General features: G+C 51.7%; 1 protein-coding gene across 2 annotated transcripts in view; it reads left to right on the forward strand.

Moving 5' to 3' along the window:
* Positions 1-2710: 2710 nt before the first annotated feature.
* Positions 2711-20595, forward strand: part of MYT1 (myelin transcription factor 1) — an 80752-nt gene continuing 62867 nt past the window's right edge. For both annotated transcript variants that reach the window (XM_015148545.3, XM_015148548.3), the window contains exon 1: positions 2711-2998. The gene's annotated coding sequence lies outside the window, so the exon portion shown is untranslated. The remainder of the gene's footprint in view (positions 2999-20595) is intronic.

The raw sequence follows: 20595 nt of genomic DNA on the forward strand, positions 1-20595 counted from the left end.
CTTTCCAAACATATTATGGAAAAGTCACATGTGAGTTTCCCACAGGTTTTTATGAAATAAAACCCGAAGGAACTAACCCCATGCTTAGTTATGGAAGAGAAAATATTTTATGGTTTCAAAAGTCCTGACAAATTTTCACCCTCTCTAAGAAAATAAGTTTAAGACTATACCTTGCTGTTGTCACTCACAAGCAGGGGTCTGCTGGGGTTTGGAATTCTCTGTCTCAGCCCGGAGCCCCGAGTTTGGCGATGGCTGAAAACCGGCGCGAGCTCGGAAGCTTCCCTGTGCGGAGAACAAAGACGGAGGCGCTCTGGGGGGAGAGCGCTGTCCGAAGTGCTGATCAGACTTCGGATCCACCCACCGCTCAGGCTCCCTCCCAGGGGCTGGAGGGCGGCGGCCCCTTTGCGGCCCTGCTCTTTCCCCTGGACTCCTTTGTTCTCTTGCCGTGTCAGGTAAAGAGTGCGAACCTTTACTCATCACAGCTCCTCTTCTGAACTGCTCATGCCACTTTGACCTCCCGGCGGGAGCTCCCAGGGCCCTCCAGGTCCTGCCAGCAGGCACCAGTCGTCAGTTTCCAGGTCCTGCCAGCAGGCACCAGCTGTAAGTTTCCAGGCACATTCTGAGCAGCCCACAGAGGGTCTGGGGGCCCATTCGCGACCACCAGAGCGCCGCACCTCAGGAGGCCTGTGATTGTGCAAAAGGGGAAGTGAGAAATGCCGAAAGACTTAGGTTTTCACAAATATAATTTCTATTACCTGAAAAAACTCTTGGGCCTCACGAAGCCCGTGGTGTACGGGTTGATTTCTCCCCGCTGCCACCTCTGCTTCATTGTGGCTTCTTAGGTGTGACTGCTGCATATCTGAATTAAGTCGCTTTCATGAAACCTTGGGTGTTGCTGGGAAATAAGGCTGATTCAGCAACGGCCCTCCCTTTGATTCTATCTTCATCATGGAACAATGGCCCGCAAGCCTGCCCAGAGCCTGCAGCCTGCCGATAAGAGTTTAATAGAATTTCTGAATGCCGAAGGTTTGGGATGGGAGACGTCCTGGCACTCACAGCATGTCCGGAGGAGATAGAAACGGCTTTCAGGAGTGCTCACAGCCGAGTGTGTCCTTTTGTACTGATGGATAGAAGTTTATGACAGAATTTAAAAATGGTAGGCAGTCATTGTGGAAACCTCAAACTGTTCTCATTTGACTAATTAATATTTCATCCTCAGTTTGACCAGTGCAGGCTTGCATTTATTTCCTTGTGCTCAATCTAAACAATTGCTCTGTGTGCATTTTGTGTTTTATTTGTTGAGGATAGTGTGTGTACAAGAACCTAAGATACTTGCCTGTGGGGTGAAGCTTATTGGTTTGTATGTAATGTGTAAAGCACAAATTGTATGTTAAAAATAAGCCACTAAGATTTTCAAAACATGGTCTCTTAGAGAAAGCTAAATGTTTCAGTTCTGCCTCATTCACACTTTTGGTGGCCCGAGCCCTTTGGTGCTAATTAATTGGGGTATTGTGTTCTCGCATAATTTACCAAGAAATGATGTTTACTGTCTGTTGAAATCTCTGCACTGAACTTCTGAGACGTGAATTTTCTTGTTCTCCAGCTGGCCTTGGATGGCAGCATCTTTGCAGGTGTCTCACATTGAGTTTTCACCCTTGTGTTTCACAGTTTTGTTTCTAACATTCTGATTATGATAATGGACAATTGTTTGCCTGATTTATCAGTACAAGAAGGAGATTTGGGCCGCAAACAAGAATACTCTGGCCCTTGAGTACTCTTACTTAAGAAATTCCTACATTTATCCCTGAATGTGGGGAAAAAAAAATCACAAACTGGCAGATGAGAAGGCAGACAGTCAGGCTGCATGGAGAGTGGGTGGGCACTTCCATTGTGTGTGTTATGGATTTTTCTCTTCCTGATTTTCATTGGATAGCTCCTTTCAGGCCATTTGTAAAAGAATCAGAAAAAGAGCAGAAAACTTGGGCTTCGCTCTGGTTGGAATAAACTCAGTCTTTTTAGGGGGTGGGATACCCAGGCCTCAGGGGTCCCTGAGTTCTCTTTGGGAAGGTTTTTATTATTGTAAAAATTAAAGTGAAAGGGAAAGTGTGACCACAGAAAAATGTCTTTTCCTGATCTATTCTTTGTGTGCATGACTTTGTTTTTTGGTCTGTGGCTATAGTTACCTTTTATGCCGTTAAAAAATACGTATCCATTTAAGTCACGGGTACTTGAATATGCAGATGAGCCAGTATGTAATATTCCCGGTTCATCTGAGTAATAAATTCTGCAGCCCGTTCTTTATGACGGTAGGTCATATTCCTAACCACCAATAAATATTGTCAAGTACTTTCGCTGTAGCCATGCTAACCCCGGGCATCTGTCATTCCGGTTGCTGCTATTAGGAATTATTGGACTGAACCACTGGCAGAGAAAGCAGAGGGGGGTGAATGTGGTGGTTGTAATGCTCTCTGCCCTTTTGTGTGTTTTGCTTTTTCAAAAAATTCAATCATGCTGCACATTGATTATGAATCAGGGTGGACAAATGTAGGCACCTTCTGTTGGCCGAGGCTCAGAGCAGGGGACAGGGCTCCACTGGCCTGGGACACCTCTCACCCCCAGTTCAGCAGATCCATCTTTCTGATGCTATACTGTAAATTTATTTCACCTCAGAGAGTAAACAGATATATTGGAGCCCCAAGGGTTCATGGGTAGCGTATTTACAAAGGAGCCTCCTCCGCCAGCCCGTGCCACTGCTGCTAATGAGAGCAGTCATTAAGTAAATGAGACGTCGCCTTTAGCTGGCTTAGGAGTTCGCACACTAAGGGGAGAAGATATTTAATTGAAACCCGCACGCAGGCTTCCCCACATGTGACCGCTGTACGGGAGCCAGCTGCCTTCCCTCTCCTCCCCCAGTCCACCCTGCACCCCCCATGTAAATTTCATGATTGCTTTCCGTGATGTCATTTTGAAAGAGGACAGACAATAGCTGTGGGGAAAGGTAAGTCAATGTTACGTTCTTTCTGACAAAGGCAGATACCCAATGCTTGGCTTTTCCTCTTGGACAGAGACAGGGAGAGGGTGCGCGGACAGAGTTAATTTCTAAGATGAAGGTTCTCTTTGCAGGAAAAGCAGGTCTGAGGATGGCTTTTTGAAACTGCTCTGGAGGACGGGGGCTTTCTTCTCCTCCCTGGCCTGCCGTGTGCTGTTTTTCTCCTGCCTCTCTGTTGTTCATGCTCCTCTGAGATTCCAGGGGACATGTTGTGCGTCTGACAGAGGAGACATTAGGGGAGGGGGAGTGCATATCAAAACAAGAAACTTTATGCGCATTTCTGGAAGAGGAACAACGGATATGTCTGTGGCCGTGGGACCCAGCGGCTCCGTACCTGGGGAGGGCACTGACCCCTCTGAAGCGGGGTCTCAGAGTCTGGGGTGTGTCACGTGTGACCCCTACCCAAGGTACTGAGTAGAGGGGCTCACGTGAACGTTTTGTCTGCATGTCACGCATTTCTCAACTTAAGGATCAATATCTAGGGTGCATGCGTTTGTGGGACAGACATGCAGAAGTAAACATCGGCCGCTTCTCAGCCCCTTTTCTCGCTGCGTGTCCGTGAGGCTGTGGAGTGTGGTTGGCTATGGTGGTAGTGTAACTGGATTTTTGTATTTAAAACTAAAAATCAGGGTTAGCTAAGAAGTTGGTTTAGGCGTTGAGCACCTTAATGCCATTGTCTGTAGTTTTGGGGCCGTGGACTTTGGTTCTGTCCATCGAATTCACAAACCAGGAAAATAAACAAATGCTGGTGGCTTTGTGCTGGAGCAGTGGGCTCTCACTGCTCCTCTGAGTCACCAGGGGCTTTGCTTGTCTCAGCATCACCTTTGAATCAGTGGACATCATTGGCTGGTAAAGTTGGGTGTTTAATTTTGGAAACAAAACATCTGCGGTGGTGCGGGGGGTTCTGTGGCTGCAGGCGGGTTGGGTCCTGTCACGATAACGATGGTAATGACAGCGGTGATTATAATTATCCTTTTGGGAGAGGGAGGTGGAGAATTTTGCCCTTGTAGTTTTTTTTTTTTTTTTTTTAAAATCACAGAAACCCGAGGACACCTCCAATGCCAGTGGCTGAGTGCACAAAAGGTGGGAGGGATGTTGGGGCAGGCCTGGGGGGGCCCGCTTGGTGCTGAGGGGTGTGCACTGGCTCTGTCTCCTCTGAGGTGCTGGCAGAGCCTGCCTTGGCCTCACTGTGGCCTGGGGAGTGGGGGTGCTGTGTCCTCACCCAGGGCTGACTGAGGGAGGCTCCCCTCGGCCCCCAGGCTCCCTGCCACCCAGGGCTCCCCTCCCATTGGTCCTTGGCTGTGATTATCGCCTCCTTCCATATGGCCCTGTTAATTAACAGTAAACAAAAGAGTACGAGAGCAGGGATTGGAGTCCTGTGGTACCAGCCTGGGTGCTGCTACCAGTGGGGGCAGGACCCTGCCCTGTCTCCCTGGGTAGCTGTTCCTTGTGCAGAGGAGGCTGGGTCAGGGCTTAGAGGGCAGTTTGTTTTCAAAGAGAAGGAGGCAGATTTCTGGATTCTTCTGTCCTGTAGAGACTGAGACTCCTACAGGGGCCCCTGGCCCTGGGCACCTGGATGGTGACGAACTTCACAGGAGTGTTTTCTGATCCAGCAGCCTGTGCAGGAGCCACGGAGAGTTGGACAAAGAGACTTTTCCACTCTGGAGCCGCCCGAGGGCCTGGGAGCTTACCCAAGGCAGGGGGGCTGCTTCTGTCCACAGTGCCACTCGGGGGCTGGTGTGACCCTCAGTCGTTGCCCACAGCTCTGGAGGTGGCCTCAGTTGTTCGGAGCCAAAGCTCTGGCCCCCCATTGGTAGATTCTGGCAAAGGCAGTGATCACCCACTGCCTTGAATGCCCCAGGTGTGTGAGCGCGAAAAACTCTCTGAGATGACCCCGTCTAGCCGTGCGGGATGCAAAGTTGCTCTGGTCTGGGGGTTGCAGCAGCCTCTGCTTGGAAGCTCTGTTAGTGCCCAGAGATGTCAGGGAGAGGCTGGTAGAGGGTATGCGGCCATGGGGTGCACGCTGGGCAGCTCTGGCAGCTGACCAACGGCAGTGCTGGCTCCACAGACAGCCTGGATGGTGGCTGGCGCTCGGCCTGTCCCCTGGCTGTGGAGGTGGTGGGTGCTCTCCCTGGTGCTGCCCAGAGACTCACTCCCTTCCTCTCTGGCCTGGGGTCACTGAATGTGCAGACAATGACATTCGTGGTGGTGTGGGGGGCAGAGGAGACCCACACCCCACACCACTCTGCACTGGGGAGACGGAGATGGGGTCAGAGGCCTGACTGACCGCCTTCCGGGTGCTGCTCAGTCTGGTGATGGCTGCGCCGCTCGGAAGGCCGGTTTGCACAACCCAGTGCTGTGCAGAGAGAGCAGGAGAGGTTCCTGAAAACTGACAAAGTGCCAGAGAAACCTGGGGCCTCCAGCAGCTGCTCGGTGGCTCTGGGCAGGCTGCTGGGGGCTGAGCTCTTCCTGGATGGACTCCGTGCAAAAGGCACGTCTACTTTGGAAAAGACTGAGGAGGGCTTGGGGCCACCCAGTCCCTCTGTGGGGGCTCAGGGTGGGGACGAGACCAGGAACAACCAGAACACTGGCCAGCACCAGGCCTGGAGTGGATGAGGAGGTAGAGAACTGACCCAGCTGGAGCAGGGGTCGGGGGTTAGCTGTGGGGTGTGGGGGCTGCTGGCCGTCACCTGGTACTGTGGGCAGGCAGGCACTGGATGGTCAGCCAGACTTTCATTTCACTCAGGCATCTTGGAGAGTGGATGCTCTGCCTGTCCCAGTGCTGGAAGACACATCTCAGAGCCCCTCTTTTGTTGCCTGTTCTCTTGCAGAGGCCGGCGGGAGAGTGGAGCAGGGTGCGGCGGGGGACCGGGGGGATCTTCTCTTTCTTCCTCTCTCCCATCCTCCTCATCTTAGATCCTCCCCCTCTGCATTTTCCTTGTGAACTCACTCATGAATAAACCAGAAGTTAGTTGTCTACGATGTAATTTTAACAGGAATTCTGTGGTGTGAGTTTACAGGAAAATGGTCTTTGGGAACCAGCATCATTAGATTAGTCAGACGGAGAAACGCTGTGTTTCCCAGAAGAGAAGAGAGCAGTGGCTGCTGTGCTGCTCCCCTGTGGGCTTTCTGCTCCTTGGAGACCACGGCACCCACCCCCGCTTCAGGACAACCCCGCTGGGGGCAGCCCACTGTCCCACCCAGAGTGTTTGCTGGGGCCTTGGGGGGAATGTGCTTCCATGGCCTCTTGAGGTTCCCAGCATTTTTCTGTCTTTCAGACAAAATTTCCCCAAACGTCACTTTAAAAAACTCAAAACAAAAATAAGCCAGAGGAATTTCACCTGAATTAAAATGTTTTTGATCTCAGGCTTCCATGGAGCCTGCTTCAGAGAGAAGAGATTAATGGATACTTGCAAGTGGAAAGCAGAGTTTGAAAATGTCTTCCTGTTTATCTTCAGTGTTGGTGGAACCAACCCGATACAAGCGTGATCTTTTCTCCCCACGGTTAATGCCATTAGGAGCTTTCCTTGTGGGAAGATTGGTTTCACCCATCACTTCATCCTTTTTTTAAAATTTTATTTTACAATTTGTACTTAAAAATTGCAATGTTATTTTAATCGGGAATGAAAGCAACTCAGGATGCTTTAATCTGCCCTGGCTGAGTACATCTGCCTTGGCGAGGATTGGAGTCCAGGCCTTGCAGAGGAGAGAGGATGTCCACACAGCTGTGGGTGTCTGTGGCCCTCCTGCCATCCCTCGTCCTGCAGCACCGGGAGCCTCCACTCAGCAGCCCCAGCCTTCAAGAGGGTGACTTTGTGCTCAGGCAACTGAGTGTGTGGTTTGTCGTGGAGTTGCTCGGAGTCGACTGGATATGTTCGCTGTGCCTTGGGGTTTGTTTGGGACCGTGGCCTGGGAGTATGGCCCGTGCCAGGAGGGTGCAGGTTGGACGGTCCTCAGGAAGTAGGCTGCAGCGCTCGGCATGAGTCAGGGTGGCCAGCGAGGTGGGGGTGAGCACTTGGGACCTAGATGCTGGGGAGGAAAAGTGGAGGCACCATATGGCCTGAGCTGCTGACAGATGAGCTTGCTGGCCCCACCTCTCTCTCACGCCTGGCTTCACACCTCCATCGTGTTCCACAGTGGTCTGAGGGCTGGGGCAGAAGCCATCTGGGTCCTCTTCTTTTTTTCCCATTTTGCTGCCTGCGATCCACACATCAGAGGAGGGGTGTGAGAAGAGGGGGCCCTGGGTCAGGGCGGTTAGAGCCTCTCACCTTGTCCTGGGGGACCCCCCACATCTCCCCAGCCCAGGGACCCTCAGAGCTGCCAGTGGCTGACCTGCCCTGCCTGAGCGGGAGCTTGGAGGCTCCATGTGCCCCAGGGCCTGCTTTAGAAGGCCCTAGAAGGTCCCTGAGACTCTCGGACCACAAACTGACAGCAGCAGGTGCCTGGGGTGGCCTCCCAGTGAGCCAGACCCACAAACCCACGGTGAGCCGGTCCCCAGACGCGTCCCAATCCCTGTGTGCACCTTGCTGAGCTTGTCAAAGCTAGACTTGGGTCTTCACACCTACAGAGTTTTTTGAATTCTGAAAATCAAATGGCTTTAGCAGTCATGCTCTGTCGGCAGCCCGAGTGGCTCCTAACTGAAGGTGCTGCCCATTCTTCACAAGACTTAGAGCTGGGGGACAAGCTCCCTCTCGGCTCTGACTTTCCCAGGGTATTTACCGTCCCGGGGATCCCAGGGATGGTTCAAAGCGGCCTGCCCGGTTACTGCTGACCGAACACTTGCTCGCCAGGCTCTGAGCTTCCCAGTGCCCCAAGCTGCCCGCAGACCACAGTGTGACCCTTACTGCCCTCGTGTCTCTTCCTCACTGCCTGGGAGACACGTGGAGCCTGCCCCCAGCCTGCCCTCCAACCTTACTCTCCGTCCCAAACTGGGCTGTTACCCAAGATTCCCTAACGTGCCTCCCTATGTCCCTTCATCTCTTGCAGTTGAAGTTTTGCTTCTCTTTCAAGGCTCGGTACAGATGCCGCCCCTGGGCCTTCCTTTACTTACCTTTACTCTCATGTGTCTCACATTTGAAATCCCGCTCTCCGGATGTAGTGTCTCTGCTGTGACATTGCATCAGGCTGATGGGTGTCCCTGCTTGCCTCCCGGGAGAGCCTGCAGGCAACCACCTCTGGGGGTGCCGGGCCTGAGGAAAGCACCCCAAGTCTGGGGCAGCTGGACCCAACGAGGCCACCCCAAGTCTGGGGCAGCTGGACCCAACGAGGCCACCCCAAGTCTGGGGCAGCTGGACCCAATGAGGCCACCCCAAGTCTAGGACCCGCTGGGCCTCAGGGGGACACCCCAATTTTGCCTAGGGGCCCCCTTGTCCACACGGCACATGGAGTTTTCAAAGCTGGTCTGGACCAGGGGAGGATCCACATTTTAGCTCTGAGGTTGGAAGGAGACTTGTGTTGGGAAGAAAAGCTGCTTAAATGCTCAATCGAGTGGTTCTGAATTTTTCCTCCTCTCTGTTCCTTCTTGAGGTTGAGCCCTGCCTTCTGGTTATTTGAGATCATGTCTGCCCAGATAAAATGTTAGACTATGAATGCACATTAAAGAGATACCTCTTACAGTCATTTTTTTTTCTTCAGTGGTCTGATTTTGTTCTGGCTGGCTTATTTAGAGTTTTGTGCTTCCTCATTTTATTTCCATGAAGGCCATGCCCAACCCTTGCCTTGGTGAGCCATGACCCAGCCATGTCACCAACGCATCAGAGTGGTTGGCTGTGAGGTGTTTGTTCCCTCCCCATGACACACATAGACAAATTGGCCCAATTTTTTTTTTTTTTTTTTTTTTTTTTTGAGATGGCGTCTTGCTCTGTCGCCCAGGCTGGAGTGCAGTGGCGCCATCTCGGCTGCAACCTCCGCCTCCAGGTTCAAGGCAATTCTGTCTACCTCAGCCTCCCGAGTAGCTGGGACTGCAGGTGTGTGCCACCACGCCTGGCTAATTTTTGTATTTTTTTTTTTTTTTTGAGACGGAGTCTCGCTCTGTCGCCCAGGCTGGAGTGCAGTGGCCGGATCTCAGCTCACTGCAAGCTCCGCCTCCCGGGTTCACTCCATTCTCCTGCCTCAGCCTCCCGAGTAGCTGGGACTACAGGCGCCCGCCACCTCGCCCGGCTAGTTTTTTGTAGTTTTAGTAGAGACGGGGTTTCACTGTGTTCACCAGGATGGTCTCGATCTCCTGACCTCGTGATCCACCCGTCTCGGCCTCCCAAAGTGCTGGGATTACAGGCTTGAGCCACCGCGCCCGGCCTGTATTTTTTTTTTTTTTTAGTAGAGATGGGGTTTTGCCATGTTGACCGGGCTGGCCTCGAACTCCTCACCTCAGGTGATCTGCCCGCCTCAGCCTCCCAAAGTGCTGGTGTCACAGGTGTGAGCCACGGTGCCCGGCTAAATTTGCCCAATTTTTACGAGTTATGAGGTGCTGTGAGCTTGCTGCCTTCCCTTATCTAGCGGTAAGTCCTGTAAGTAGGGAGTCGACTTCCCAGGTGCATCAGCCTGACAGGAAAGACAAAGTGGCTCTGTTGCGGAGTGGCATTCAGGGAAGCCGTCCCTAGGAGGCTGCCTGGAGCCCATCCCGGGGATCAGCTCCAGGACTCTGGGCCCTACACCCCTTCCCTGTGGTTCCCTGTGGAGCGTCATCCACCTGGCGACCTGGGCTTGTCTGGCTGCAAATCGCAGATGCAGCTTCTAAGTCAGAACCTGCTACTGGATGTGGAGCTGCCTTCATCCCCAGGGTCTGAGCCTTTGTGCTTGGCTGACTCCCTACGCCTCTGGCATCTGGAGGAACCCAAACCCACTTTGATCTAAGAGTTAGAGTCCAATTCCTCTTCCTGGAGAGCCCTCTGATGGCCTTGGGACCTCCTGGACCTGGTGAGTTCTCCCCTGCCAGCCCCTCCTGCTGGCCACCCACTTCCTGCCCAGTCACTCAGAGCCCAGGCAGCCTCTGGTGTCTGTAAAGTGTGTGTTTTCCCCAGATGTGTTCTGTGTTGGCGTCGTTTACTGACCACTGTCCATCCAGGCTGGGAAATGAGCATACACATCCCCTCGCCCCCCATAATTTTTCTAAGCCTGAAAAGCAGCAGAAGGGCTGCTCTGAGCCCGGAGCTGGGGCTGCAGTTGAGGCCACCAGAGAGCAGCGGCCTGGGCTCACCCGACCCAAACAGGAATGTGGGCAGGAGCCCTGCAGGCAGAGCCTGGGGTTAGAGGAGGAAAACAGAACTGTTGTGAAGGCCTGGAGCTTCCCTCGAGCCCTCTCCTTTCTGAACTGGGGATGAGCCAGGGTGTGGGCAGACCCGAAAGGGAATGTGGGATGCCCGTCCTCGTGGGAATAAGGCCTCAGTGAAATGTGGGTTTAAGGAAGAAGGAGATGGCAGTTTCTTCTCTTTTTGGGCTGGAAAGCTGTAGGGTTCTAAGAAAAATTTCTGGGACAGAGGAACGAAAATGCTGGAGCAGAATTCCAGAGCGGGACCTCTTGATCCTGCGAGGCCAACCCAGCCCTACTGGCTCTGGCCATACCCTCTTTTTCTTTTTTTCTTAAAGATGGAGTCTCACCCTGTTGCCCAGGCTGGAGGGCAGTGGCGTGATCTTGGCTCCCTGCAACCTCCGCCTCCTGGGTTCAGCAATTCTCCTGCCTTAGCCTCCAAGTAGCTGAGATTACAGGCTTGTGCCACCACACCTGGCTAATTTTTGTATCTTTAGTGGAGATGGGGTTTCACCATGTTGGCCAGGCTGGTCTTTAACTCTTGCCCTCGAGTGATCCACCCGCCTTGGCCTCCCAAAGTGTTAGGATTACAGGCTTGAGCCACCATGCCTGGCCTCATACCCTCTTAATTCTTATCTTGCATCTGGAATACCTGTTGGACCAGGCCTGTTTCCATCGCAGCCCCTTCTTACTGCCTTTGTTTTCTCTGTGTTCTCCCCCTTCCCTCCCCTCCTGAGCACCATGGGAGGGTCAGGCCTCGAGCAGCCCTTGGAGGCAGCAGCCACAGACAGAGGTGGGCTGGTGGGCAGGTGCGGCTGATAGACTGGGTGTCTTTTGTGGGCTTCTCCCCAGCCTGTGGCCTGGCCTAGTCAGGAGAGATGGTCAGGGGAGCAGGAGGGAGCCCCTTACCCCAGTGCCTGTAGTTGTGTCCTTTCCCCACTCCCTGGCTTCTCCTCCTGTAGCATCGTTCCTGTTGCCCTGGGTGGGCTCTTGCGAGCCACCTATTTCTGGAGGTCCCCCCTCTGGGTTCCTTGTCCTGGGTGTGGGGCGAATGTGCTGGACTGGGGTCACAGGGTTGAACCCCACTTGGAGCTGAGGATGTTCTTGCCCCAGAAGGAAAATCCTGCGTGTGTCTGCATGGAGCAGCGTGGAGTGGTTTGCTTGGTGCCGCCTGGGTTCCGGGCACCCGGCCTGGGTGTGAGGCCTGGTCACACGGCTGAACGGCTCTCCCAGGAACCCCTGGGAGGGATGGATGTGACACTGTTGGTGTCCCTCCCAGCACACTGCCTGCCCCGGGCTGGGCACACTCCTCCCCTGTTGGCAGCCGGGGATGACAGGCCGCCTGGAGAGCCCGTCCTGTGATTTGGTTGGAAAGTCATTATTACTGCAGAGCAGTTTAGCTGTTGTTTTTACAGCGTTGGTAAGGTTAAAAGAAATAATGATAATAATATAAGAAAGACTCAGTCACAGTAACTGCCTGCAACATGCTATTTGCATTTTTAAGGAAACACTTCTTTGAGACAGCCTGGGTGAAAGGTCACTATTTGCATATAAATGGAAAAGAAAGTGTGTGATGCTGGAAGTTACATCTGTATTATTTTCTCAGCAGTGAGCTGCTGTTGGAGAGATTAGAGGACATGGCTTGCATTTGGCTTTTATTGAATAGAGAAAGTACCAGCGAGGCTGATTTAGAAGCAAAATAATGAGAGAAATGTGCAAAGCTATAGAACTGCCAGCTCCCTGCCCCCACCTCTCCCTTCTCTCATTTTCACCTAAACTCAGCAAAAGCTGGTCTGCCTTTGCGCCACTCAGCAAGTCTTCATTTCACTTCTCTCTGGATTCCAGAGATTAAAAAAAAGGAAAGAAAAAGAGCAAAACTTGCCCTCATTTCCCCCTTGGTCCCATTTGTGTTTCCTGCCCCGTAGCTGAAGCCCCTGCAGCTGTGGCCCTCCAGCGTGTGGAGTGGAAGAGGCACTCGGGGGCGGGGACGAGGGCACCCTCTCCGGAGCTAGTGGGGCTGTTTTGGAGCCGCTGCTGGGAAAGACTGGGGGCTGGGGCAAATGCGGGGGGTCCAGTGTGGGCTGAGGGAGTCCTGTTCCGCCTTCCTCTCAGCCCCATAGGACCCGTCGTTTCTAGGGCATGGGTTCCACCTTCTTTATGGAAATTTCCAAGCTTGTCAGACTTTCCCAGGTGCCTGGTCCCCTGGGCTTTCCCGGAGGCCCCCAGGAACAGAGCCAGCCATCCCCGAGAGAAACCTGGGTGGGGCTGGGGCCAGCACCTGTCCAGCCAGCTTTGGAAGCAGGCCGAGTACATCACGGACTTTAGGGTCTTCCAGCAGCAGTCCTGGGACAGAGGGAGGTGGAGCGTCCTGCCCGGACGAGGCATCTCAGGATCCTCCTTGGTCCCAGCTTCTCTTCTCACAGAGGCCTCCACTGACCACTGGTTACTTAAATCGCAATCCCCCATCCTCATTATTTTCAAAAATACATTTTGAAACAATCTCAAAGCCACAGAAATGTTTCAGGTGACGGGCCCAGCTGTTTCTCCTGAGCGGTTGAGGGCGTGTTGCTGATGTGAGGCCATCACCAGGACATGTGGGTGGGTGTTTCCAACAGAGAGGCCGCCCTCCCCTGCTCCAGCCCCGCCCTCACAGCCACCTGGTCCTCAGACCCATTCGGGAGTGAGTTAGGAGCCGCGTGCTGTGCGTGGTCCTGGCGTCTCGTTCGTCCGAAGTCGTTTCAGTCCCTATCTTTCACGACCTCGTGCTTTTGGAAGGGTGCTGAGCCGTCATTTGGTGGAATGCCCTTCAGTGTGGTGTGTCCAGTGTTGCCTGTGGTTGGACTTGGGTTATGCAGGGACACCCGAGTGGGAGGTTCTCCCTTCGCCTGACGCTCACTTGTCCCTGAACTAATAATGTTGACTTGGTCACTGGATTCGCTGGGGCATCCCGGCACCTCTATGCCAGAGGGAAATGCCAGTCATTTTCCCTTTGCAATTCATAAATATCTGGGGGGAAGGTACTTTGAAACTCTGGAAATATCTCCATCCTCAACAAACCATCACTTGATTTTGATGAATGTCTCTATAGACTCATTATTTCCTGTTTTATCCCACGGGCTAAAGCCTTCTTGTGATGCTCAGATTGTCCCTGATTGACCAGTACAGAGGCTTCCATAGCCTCAGTTCAGCTCCACTGTCCTTCCTTGTTCTTGCCTTTCTTGCTTGGGGCCTGGAACTCGGGTTCCTTTTATTAGAAAATGGTGCTTAGCCTGAGACCTGGGTGTTGTGCCTCTAGTGGACACGGCTGGGAAGACGCATGTGTGTACACACACATACATGCTACACACAGTTACACACATACATGCTACACACATGCTACACACAGTTACACACACGCCACACACAGTTACACACACATGCTACACGCACTACACACAGTTACATACATGCTACACACACCCTACACACAGTTACACAATGCTATACAGTTATGCACACATGCCACACACACAGTTACACACACGCCACACACACAGTTACACACACATGCTAGACACACAGTTACACATGCCACACAACACTACACACACGCTACACACACGCTACACAGTTACACACATGCTACACACACACTACACACACAGCTACGCACATACATGCTACACACATGCTACACACACACTACACACACAGTTACGCACATACATGCTACACACATGCTACACACTACACACACCGTTATGCACATACATGCTACACACATGCTACACACGGTTACACACATGCTAGACACAATTACACACACGCCACACACACAGTTACACACACATGCTTCATGCACAGTTACATGCTACACACAGTTACACACACAGCTACACACACACCCTTTTTCACCTAGGTCTGTATTTCCTTCTCCATCTATCGATGTATATTGAAAAACACAAGTTCGCATTGATCACCTCTGATTCCAGTTCCCACACAGGGTTCGCTCTGAAGTTCTGCCTTCCCGCAGGCATAACTTGCTCTTCCAACGGTGAGAAAGCTGGTTTCCATTATCTTCAATATGTTTACTTCCTTGATCCACCTCTTTCCCCACACCAGCGCCCTCCTCACCCCACACACGTGCTGACCCCTTACTGGGCCCCTCTCTGCAGGCCAAACCTCTGGCTCTCCACAGGACAGCCCCACGCTCTGTTTTAGGCCTTGGTGGGGACACCTTCTCCCCTGGAAGTGCTCTGGTGCTAGGGAGCCTCACTGGTCGGTTGCCCAGGACTGTGGGGTTCATGAGGTGTGGGACAGGACGATCCCAAGTATAATGGGCTGGTTGGCCTCCCTGTGGCCCCAGAACTAGCTTCCTTTGTAGCACTGAGCATTATCTTTCGTTATCTTCAACGTTTCACTGCTGGACCAAGCAGTATTTACCAGTGTTATATCTCATACAAGATTTTGTGGTTTGTTTTTCTTGTAGATAATGATCACCACTCCTGCCGCAGGCACCGCCCTGGCCTCACTCCCCTTACTCAGTGTTCAATGCGCAGTTTTTGAGACTGTGCGTATCTGGATTTTTTTTATCCACTACTTCCCGCGATCAATGTTTTGTCTGGGCATAGAGGGTATGCCCTGAAGTTGAATGTCAACACCCTTAAAATCGGGAAGAGGCTTTCTCTGCTGTCTGTGAACATCCCACTGCTCCTAAGCAATGCGATCCTATTCTAGTTATTGTTTCATTTGTGACTTTTTCCCCCTTTGAAAGCTTTTAGGGTGTCTTTTCTATTCCTGGTGTTTTAAAATTTTATAGTGCTGGGCTTGGTTGGATGTGGGTCTTTTTTATTCACTGTTATGGGCACTTAATGGGCCTTTTAATCTAAAAATATAATTTCCTTTAGTTCTGGGGAATTTTTTTTTTTTAACTTATGCTTTTCCTTCCCATTTTCTTAATTATTTCTTTCTGGAACTCCCAAATCGGGTGTCAGACCTCGCTCAGTGTTTCCTCTGTCTCTCCTCTTTGTCCTTTTGTTCTCTTTTCTAGTATATTTCTTTGACTATCTCCCAAGTCTTCTATTGAATTTTTCATCTTGGTTTTACAATTTATTTCCAAGTTGGGGCAGATAGACACAATGGTATGAAACCTTCCCAAACAAGTCCTCCTGTCGCTGTCTGGGCTGGGCCATATCTGCGCTGTCCACATGTGTCTGTGCTTGTTCCTGCTCTAACCACTGCCCACACCGTTGGTCGAGGGACCCTGAAGGAGCCTCCTGAGACATTGATTTGCTCACCCGGTGCAGGTTCCTCCCGCAGGCCAGGAAAGGTCCAGGAACAGCTGTGTTTGAGCACCCTGGCAGTCCTCAGACTGGGGCGGGGACCTCGCTTCGAACTCTGAGAGACAGATGCTGGACCTAGTTCTTCTGCTGCCTCCTCCAGGAGCCATGTGACATGGATGTGAGTCTGTTTGCCTCCTGGGGCCTTACCTCCCCATGTCTGGGGGTGCAGCCTGGACCTCGGGGTGTCACCTTGGGTGTCAGAGGCTCTTTGAGGGGGTGCAGCCTGGACCTCAGGGGTGTCAGAGGCTCTTTGGGTCTAGAGAGCGGAATCCTGGGCTGTGGTCCCCCAGGAGTCTACTGTGACCTGTGCTTGGTTTCGTGCGGGCCTTAAATTGTTTCTAAATTTTTATTCTAACCCTTTTCTTGCTGCCTTGCAAGGCTTTAATTTAAACCCAAGTAGCAGCAAGAAGGGGATAAATGGGGAATTGAGAGGAGAAGTAGGAAAAAGGTGGTTTTGTTTGTTTTTTTTTGCTTTCGAATGGCAATATGTAAGTTTATACTCGACCCGGGGCCCAGCTTCTTTTCAGTTTCCTCTGCATGAGGTATGATGAAAGCTACGAAGGCCTGCCCTCTCCGGGGACGTGGCAGCTGGAGCAGCCACAGTGTCCCAGGACGTGGCAGGCCCAGCCGACGCGCACGCACAGGCAGAACGGGGGGCTGTTGCTGCTGGGTTAGCTACCAGGTGGGATCGGCCCTGGCCATCGGCTCAGCTGCATGGATAGCTGCTGACACATCCTGACAGCGCTGGCCAAGGTGGGAGGTGAGCTTGAGTCACGACGGTCACAACGCCTCCTGGCTGCACAGAGGCAGGTCGTCTGCCTTTGGCCTCGTTGAACGAATACAGCGCTGACTGCTCTGGGGAGTGGGAGGGTGAAGTAGACCCAACAGCTCTCACTCTGACCTCCATGGCCTGTCTCATGTCGCTCGCATGACCCATTCTCCTGCTGTATCCCTGGACCCAGGAGCAAGGAGTGACAGGTATCCAAGGTGGTCCAGCTTGGGGTTGAGGCGCAGTGGTCCAGAGGCTGGCCCAGGACACAGGCTCACAGAACCCCGTCTGGAGAACCAAGGGGGACTTGCTGGGACCTCCTGCCCTAAGCAAGAGTCCCTTGAGTGTCTCACTGACCATCCACATGGCACTGTTTAAAAACAGCTTTATTGGAATGTAATTTGCACATCACAGAATTCACCTATTAAAAGTATACAACTCAATGGTTTTAGCATATGCATAGGGTTGTGCATCTATCGTCACAGCTCAGTTTTAGGCTGTTTTGATCACCCCAGAAAGAAACCCCATGCCCATTCACAGTCATTCTCCATTTTCTCCTCCACCAGTCCTAGGCAACCACGAGTCTACTTTCTCTCTCTATGAATTTGCCTGTTCTGGACATTTCATAAATATGGAATTGTTCAGTACGTGGTCTTTTGTCCCTGGCCTCTTTCACTGAACACGATGTTTCTGAGATTCACCCACATCATTGCGAGTATAAGCAATTTCCTTCCTTTTTGTTGCCAAAGACAGTGCCACTGTATTTCGTATCACCCAGTCAGCAGTTGATGGACATTTGGGTTTTTCCACTTTTTGGTTAGGAGTAAAGCTGCTATAAATACTTGTGTACAAGCCTTTATGTGGACATATGTTTTTATTTCTCTTGGGCAAATATCTAGAGTGGAATTCCTGAGTCATATAACTCTATATTTAACATTTTGAGTAACTGCTGTGCCATCTTCCAAGCGATTGTGCTATTTTACATTCCCATCAGCATTCTATGAGGGTTCTCGCCAACACTTGTTACTATCTGTTTATCTTTAAAATTACAGTCATTTTAGTGCAATGGTATCTGAGTGTGGTTTTGATTTGCATTTCCTGGATTACTAGCTGTTGGGCATCTCTTCATGTGCTTATTGGCCATTCCATGTTATCTTTGGAGAAATGTCTATTCAAATCCTCTGCTCATTTTAAAATTGGGTTATTAATCCTATTATGAGTTATCAGAGTTCTTTATTCCGAATACAAGCTCTTTATCAGATACATGATTTGCAAATATTTTCTCCCAGTCTTTGGGTTGTCTTTTCACCTTATTGACAGTGTTATTTATTTATTTATTTAGTTAGTTAGTTAGTTAGTTTTTTTTTTTTTTTTTGAGACAGAGTCTCGCTCTGTCACCCAGGCTGGAGTGCAGTGGCCAGATCTCAGCTCACTGCAAGCTCTGCCTCCCGGGTTTACACCATTCTCCTGCCTCAGCCTCCTGAGTAGCTGGGACTACAGACGCCTGCCACCTCGCCCGGCTAGTTTTTTGTATATTTTTAGTAGAGACGGGGTTTCACCGTGTTAGCCAGGATGGTCTCGATCTCCTGACCTCGTGATCTGCCCGTCTCGGCCTCCCAAAGTGCTGGGATTACAGGCTTGAGCCACTGCGCCTGGCCAGTTAGTTAGTTTTGAGACAGAGTCTCACTCTGTTACCCAGGCAGGAGTGCAGTGGCATAATATTGGCTCACCGCAACCTCCGCCTCCCAGATTCAAGTGATTCTCCTGCCTCAGCCTCCCAAGTAGCTGGGACTACAGGCGCACACCACCACACCCGGTTAATTTTGCATTTTCAGTGGAGATGGGGCTTTACCATGTTGGCCAGGCTGGTCTTGAATTCCTGACCTTAAGCGATCTGCCTGCTTCGGCCTCCCAAAGTATTTGGATTACAGGCGTGAGCCACCGAGCCTGGCCATCAGTGTTATTTTAACTACAAAAGTTTTGAACCTTGTTGAAGTCCAATATATTACTTTTTTTCTTTAATGGCTTGTAGTTTTGTTGTCATAGCTAAGAAACCATTGCTTAACCCAAAGTCAGAAGGATTTACCCCTGTGTTTTCTAAGAGTTTAGGTTCTTACATTTAGATATGTGATCCAGTGTGAGTTAATTTTTGAGAGGGTTCCAACTTCATTTTTTTTTTTTTTTTGATATCTAGTTGTCCTAGTGCATTTGTTGAAAAGACTGTTTTTTTCCCATTAAATTGTTTTTGTGCCATTGTCAAAAATCCATTGATCATCAGTAGAGGGGGTTATTTCTGGACTCTCAATTCTGTCCCACTTATCTACATGCCCGTCCTCATGCTAGTAGCACATTGTCTTGATTACTGCAGCTTTGTAGTAAGTCTGGAAATTGAGAAGTATGTCTTCCAACTTTTCTCTTTTTCAAAATTGTTTTGGCTAGTCTATATTTCTTGAATTGCCATATGAATTTTAGAATGAGTTTGTCAGTTTTTGCAAACAGAACAAAACAACACAGCTGGAGAGGTCAGAAGTGGTCAGATTCTGGTGAGATTTAGAAAATAACTTTGGCAGGATTTGGGGCCAAGGATGACCCTCAAGGTTCTGGCTTAGGAGCTGATGACTGAAGAGGGGAAGAGGAAAACCCCAAGTCCCGTGAGAAGCAGATATTGTGGGCAGAGAGGAAGCAAAAAGGAGAGGGCGTCTGACATGGGGTGGCCGGGAGGCGCTGGTACAGGTGACCGACACGTTGGGGGTGAGTGTTTGCCACAGAAGGAGGGACAGACACGCACTGCGGTGATGCGTATGGGCCCTCACATGCCCTGTGAACATGAAGCCGCCTGTTGTTTCAGTAGAGATGTGGGTGGAGGCCAACTGTGCTGGGGAGTGAGGAAGAGTCAGCAAGGTGTGTAGTTATGAAGCAGGAGGAGATGGAGAGGGGGCCGGGCCGGGACGTGTGGTCAAGAGAGACTGTTTTTAAACATGGATGCCTCAAGCCTGTTGAAGAGTTGGAAAGAGTGTTTCAGTATTCCAGAAGAATGGAGGGAAGAGTTGATCTTCCTGGGAACTTTAACTGACAGTGGGAAGGAGGTGGAATAAAGTCCAGAGGGACAAGCCCGCTCAGCAGAGAGGCAAGACCCCACCTCCTTTGCTGGAGCTGGAGGAGGGCTGAGGGGTGCATGGGAGGATGGAGGTGTGGGCTCCTCTCAAGCGACTACCCTTCGCCTCCTTGCATACTGAGCGGCGGGCAGTAAAGCTCCTGGCCCCAAAGCCCGAGTCACCGGAGACGCAAAACCGAGTGAAGACCAAAACATTTGGCTTTCCACACTTACCACCTGGCCTCTCCCTCGGCCTGCCTGTTGTTTTGTTCTTGTTTTCAGAGTGCGGAGGCTTCGCACAGTGGAAGGGGGTCGGGTTGCCAGGGCTGGAGTGGATCAGAGCTAACCGCCACAGGGATTCCCACCCAGAGGCCCAGGGGATACACCATGGAGGCAGTGGGTTCAGGCCAGATTCCAGGCCACCCAGCCAGCATGAAAGAACCATGGTCACCCGTGTGGGGTCCCCCGTGGGGCTGTGCGTGCCAGGAGGAAGTGTGTGCTGGCAGTGGGTCAGCGGGCAGCTGGGGTGTTAGCTCTGGGACAAGGGGGCTCTCCTTGCCATGACGACAGGAGGAAACCTTGGGGTAGGCCAGCAGCACTGCCTGGGAAGAACCCAACAGAGTACTGGCTTTCAGTGGAAATGTCCGTTTGGGGCCTGGGTCAGGCTGGTCTCCAGTTTGCAGTGATGCTGAGTTGGAAAAAGAGGGCTTCGTTAGGAGAGGGACAGACAGGGGCTGCAGCTCAGCTCTGCACATCTCCCTGGCGTGTGTTGGAGTCTCCGGCCAATGAGGGGCGGTTCCCTCTCCTCTGGACCCATGTGCGTCGGTCTCAGCGGAGCAGGCCCCGTTTGTTTACTGGGTTTTTCTGCCCACCGGAGCTCCACACAAGTGAGTCTGGGGCCACTGTGGGGACAGATATGGGGTGACCTTGAGCAGGCAGGACTCCAGGTGCAAAGATGTCGGGTCCCCAGAGAGGGGTCCCAGCCAGTGCTGCCCTCTGGGTGCCGTGCTCCGGGTGTTGCAGTCTCCGAAGTTCCGTTTCCCATTTGCATCGACGAGCAGGGATTCAGATTAACTCACGAGAAACTTAATAACCCAAGAAAACAGGCTCGTCTGG

This window comes from Macaca mulatta, chromosome 10 (genome assembly GCF_049350105.2).
Source record: "Macaca mulatta isolate MMU2019108-1 chromosome 10, T2T-MMU8v2.0, whole genome shotgun sequence".
In the NCBI taxonomy this organism is placed as follows: Eukaryota; Metazoa; Chordata; class Mammalia; order Primates; family Cercopithecidae; genus Macaca; species Macaca mulatta.